We start from the raw sequence: 5,223 nt of genomic DNA on the forward strand, positions 1-5,223 counted from the left end.
TGTGTGTGTGTGCATGATTGATTGTTCTGTCTTTCTCTTGCCCTGCCATGGACTGGTGACCTCTTGCACGTTCATTGATGGAGATAGGCACCAGCACCCCTMACCAACCCCAGTAGAGATTAGCATGTATGATGGTGGATGCATAAAACAAAMCCCCCTTGCATGTATTCAAATGAGTTTTTTTCCCCCTCCGTCACCATTCTACATCTGAAAAATGTTTTCTAACTTGCATTGTTCTATGAAACTGTTTTGTTGAGAACTTTCCTCACTGCAAATTACTTCTGAATTGTTGATAACCACAGTTTCATCTTTTCCTGTAAAAATCTCCTCGTGACCGGTGTCCTCTGCTGACCCCATTGTTCAGATGAGAAACAAAAGTGACAGTAAGCAACGTAGAGTCCAGTCGGCCAGCCGGATAAACACCAGTAACATTTACTGCGTAACTCCCCAATCACAACCTGTTTAAAACACCAGTTGCATCAAAGTTGACTCTTTATTGTAATCTGATATCTCATCTGGGYTCTGTCTGTTGAGAAATGATTCCTTCCTGGAGGCATGGTTTGTGCTGAACTTTTAAATTTTACCCAATCACTAAGGTTTGACCATGATGTGTGTAATGCAGCAGCTCAATGCTATGAAGCTTACTGGAAAATTGCCTGCACTGTAAACAACCATCCTCCTCTGTGAAGAGCTGAATTAGATGGTTGTTGATGCTAATTACATTTTTGAAAGCGTGACCAACACGGACTGAACGACTAAACTGCAGGCAAACTACAATTCTAAAACACTGGTTGTTCTCAACTTCTCCCTCTGTTTGCTGAATTCTTTCAGTGGAAAAAAATCCCAGACTGTGATGTGAAGGGAGATTTGAAATGTGTAAGAAGGTGATGGCCAAGCCAGGCTCTTATAGATGTTGCAAATGTGAAGTAAATAAAAATGCCATAACATTACTAAAAATTATTTACTTAAAAGAATTACACTTGGTTGTCATGCCTGTCAGTAATGCAGGTTTCTGTGGTTTCTTTACATRGAAACCACATTTATCTGTTTAAAATGTAAATCTTAATCACATTTCAGCATCATCTAAAACATAAAGTCAGAACTTAAAGTCAGAACTCTTTCTAATCTGAAATGAGATAAAGATTCCTAAAGTACCATGACTCCTGATACTGGTGGGGGGCTGGTGACGTCTCATGCCTGGTCTCAGTCTAACAGAACGCAGCAGCAGTGTGAACCTGTGGATCTGCCGCAGACTGTTTCTGGCCGTTGCATGCTGCATGCTGATGGTTTCCTCCCTAACGCCTCCCTCTGTTGTTTCCTTTCAGACTTTACCAAGTGTTTAATTAAAACTTTTAGAGTAGTTGTGAAGACAGCAGGTTGGAGATAAGCCTGATGCTGAAGAGCTGCAGTGGGGGTTTGGGGTTGTTTGGGGGGGTTGTGAAGAGGGGGTGGGTTAAGGCATTTCTCATTTTGTTAAGCTTCCAAAGAGGCCTCCACCAACCAGATAGCTGCTAGATAATCTCCTCCCGCTTTCAGTGGAGGGGTTGGGCATGGTGGTGTTGTGTGTGGGTGCGGTGGGTGAGACGGATCATTGATCTCAGAYCTTCTCATCATAATCCTGGACTGGACTTCAAGTTTGGCCAATAGCAAGTGTTCTTACTGTAAAAATAATTTGTATAACACCCTCTAGACACTATTCTATCCTCAGCAGCTTGAAAAAGTTTTCATTCTCCCACATTTTGTCACGCTACAGCCACAGACTATTTTATTGGGCTCACTGTTGGTAATCGAGCAACAGTAAATAGTGAGTTGGGAGGATTTCCCTGTATTTAGCTTCATACATCTTCCYATTGACTCTCTCCAGCTTTCCTGTTTCTGCTGAAGGAAAGAACCCACACAGCATGATGCCACCACTACCATGTTTCACAGTGGGGATGGTGTGTCCAGGCCACCTTCTTCCACAGGCTTGCTGTGTCCCTGTATGGTTTGTGGAAATAATGGCTTTTTATTCCTGCTCTTACATAGCGGCCGTACTTGTGGATGGTCCTGTTTACAGATTCTTCCATTTATTCTGTGAATCTCTGCAGCTCCTCCAGAGTTAACATCAACTGCTTCCCTGATTAATGGTCTCCTTTGTCGGGAATGTCAGTGTAGGAGGTGGGTCTAGAATTTTGCCATACTTTATTTATCTTTATCTATGCTCAAAACTTTAAATATCACGTTGTAATCTAACTATGAATGTTGTATCTGTTGGTCTCTGTAAAGACTAGACCATAAAATAGTTTCTATTGACCACCACAGATTTTCTGCTTACAGTTTGAATATTGTTCTATCCATTTATTGTCTGTACCCACTGAACCTGCAGGGGGCCGGTTGCCTGTCTCCAGCAGTGATTGGGTGAGAGGCAGGCACACCCTGGACAGGTCACCAGTGAACCTCTGAGAAACAGAAACACACACACATGTTTTTTGTTGCCATGGTTTGTCGTTTTTGATTTTTTTTCTCTTTCTGCAAGTGTAGAAACATACTACTATTTGGAAATGAGCTTAATTAACACTGATTAACACCAAGTGGTGCTAAAATATCACCTAGAAAACGCAACATTGCAATAGAAAAATCTGTTGATGTTTTCCATTTTATCGCATAAAAATGTTCTTAGTAAATGTTTATTGACATTCCAAATTTGTGAACAAAATTAATTTACCTCAGTTWAAATATTTCAAAACAAACTTATTGTTATATTTACCTATTTGTGTCTTTTGTAAAGCTGATGAATTCAACACATGGGGAGCAAAATCAGTAGAAACAGAATCAGTTTTGCTTTTCAGATCTTCCATCATATTTAAACTGGGCAACATGTTGCCTCAGCTCTGTGATCACTCTGCAGCAGCCTGACTTTAGATCCACTGCACCGTTGAGCTGCAGAGACGGTTACAGCTGTCAGCGAGTCAGGAGAAACAATGAATCCAGTCCTTGACTCCATCCCTTGGTTTTCTTCCCTCTCCGTCTGCTAGGGTGATTACGCTCCCTTACTCCATCCCTGCTTGGACCCTTAAGACACACACACACACACACACAAACTCCAAAACTCTCTCACACAGACTCCTACTCAGTGTCAGTGGTCCAGCATGGAGCTGTTGTCTGTCTGCAGCTAACTTGAAGCAGCCTGGATGGAGAACCGGTGGCCTCTCATCATCCGCCTGCACTGACTGGAGACACCAGCAGCCTGGTCACCATGGAGTCTGGCAGAGTTTGGTCCAGATATCAGAGGACGGTGCTGATCACAATGATGATGTTCAAGCTGGGTACGTGGTCGTTCATCACATCAGAGCCGGGGTTCCAGGTGTTGAATGGAGTTTAACCTGCAGTATCTTTGTGTGTTTGGCACAACTTTTCTGTGAGATCATAGTATTTTCTAGTTTGGCAACTAAAAGACTTACTTAGTTTCTTCCAGTCAAGAAAGTTGTCTTTTTTTTGTTTAGTCAGCTTTTYGAAAGGTTTCTGTGAAATAAAAAAATGTATTAAATATTTTTTCAACATCTATAGATATTCTCCTGGCAAAAAGATTTAACATCCTTTGACTTTTCTTACCAACTTTATGGTTTGTGTTGATCTGCAGCATGTGCTGACCSACGGCGTGTGTGTGTGTGGGGGGGGTGTGTGTGTGCGTGTGTGTGTGTGTGTGTGTGTGTGTGTGTAGGGGGGTGGTCAGTCAACCCCAGCAGCTTTATGAAACCCTCTCAAGCCATTTTTCCCGTGACCTTCGTTTGTGTGAGTCTGAGGCTCATTGGAACGGTGGCTCGGCGAACGCACTGATTGGATCTGGGTGGCATTGTTAGGGGTCACCATGGCAACGTGTTAGGCGTCCAGCTGCACTGCTGCACAGTTTTTTTTTGTCTTGGCTCTGAAAAGAGGGGTCAATGGACGTTAAGGAGCATGGAGGGAGCCGTGGGGCTGAGCTCTGGTGTTTTAAAGGAAAAGGCAGGGCTTTGGTGGTGAGATGAGAAAAATAAAATAGGAAGCATAAAATAAGCAGAAAGAGTTGATTAAATTCAGAATGATTAGCCTTCACAAAATCCAACTTAAAGAGCAACAGCAACTTCAAAGATGGAAGAAACACGTATTACTGTAATTGCTGTTATTTTCAGCCTCTCAATGTGAAACTGTGACTAATTCTAAGAGAATTTGGCCTGATGGGAGTAGRATGATCCAAATGCTAAACTGTAGTGCTTTGTAAAGAAAGAAACACTGAARGGGACAAACTTTTATAAACTCTCCAGAAAACACTTCTAAAAGCTCTAACGTTCCTTGCTGGAACAGCAACAGTTGGTTTCTAAACAAGGCTGATATTCTACCTCCAAAATGAAWCACAAGGATTCCACAGGARACAAWAGGATGTACGTCTCAGACTCTGACTGGGTCCAAAAGGATTTGGGAATTTTTTTCTGTATAAAACAAAGCAGCCACCTGCTGTGGAGCCTCCAGAGGACAAAGCTGGGCTGGTGRAGCTGCCAGTCTCATGTCGTGATTCAATAAAATTCCTCTGAGCTTAACGTGCGTTATCCTGGGGCTCCCCCGTCTCTGGGAGGAACAGAACTGATTCTTCTTCTAGACGTAGTGTGCCACTTTCACCTGCACATACAGAGAATCAGTTCAGTTCATTTTGCTTCAGTTCACCTCCATTCCATTCAAACCCAATTAATTAATTTCAATTAAATGTTACATTAGTACCTTTAAAAATGAAGTGATGTCAGAGGACTGAACATAAAATAACCAGGTCCAAGTCAAACCAGTTCATTCSATCAGATCAGACCGTCTGCTCTCGAAACTGGATTCTTCTTGTTTTGGTGTTTCAGTCAAAGTGAGATGGATCCCATCTCTGCTCATCAGATCCTTTTTTCTGAAACATCCTTCAGTAATCTATAAAGTCTAAATGGTTTGTGGAAGATAATGAGGCCTGACTGACCGTGTTGAAAAGGAGTAGAAAGTGATATAGTTTAAAAAAGGTTTAGTGTATTTGTTGTTTTGAACTTTCATCCATTTCCTGTGAGCCTCAGTCAGAAGCTCAGGGAGAATTCTTGGAGTTATTTAGTTTTTTGCTCAGATGAAGGAATGTTCGTTGTAACAGAGAATCTACTCATGTATTTTATAGTTTTTCATAAACTAAAGTGAATATTCAATACTTGGGAGTTTTTTTTTTATATTGGACATTTATTAAAATAT

General features: G+C 41.7%; 1 protein-coding gene across 1 annotated transcript in view; it reads left to right on the top strand.

The window, feature by feature from the left end:
- The first annotated feature begins 3,224 nt into the window (after positions 1-3,224).
- The window catches only part of LOC103469613 (crumbs cell polarity complex component 2), a 49,349-nt gene continuing 47,350 nt past the window's right edge, over positions 3,225-5,223 (top strand). Inside the window, exon 1 of the mRNA XM_017306519.1 lies at positions 3,225-3,305. The gene's annotated coding sequence lies outside the window, so the exon portion shown is untranslated. The remainder of the gene's footprint in view (positions 3,306-5,223) is intronic.

This window comes from Poecilia reticulata, linkage group LG9, assembly GCF_000633615.1.
Source record: "Poecilia reticulata strain Guanapo linkage group LG9, Guppy_female_1.0+MT, whole genome shotgun sequence".
In the NCBI taxonomy this organism is placed as follows: Eukaryota; Metazoa; Chordata; class Actinopteri; order Cyprinodontiformes; family Poeciliidae; genus Poecilia; species Poecilia reticulata.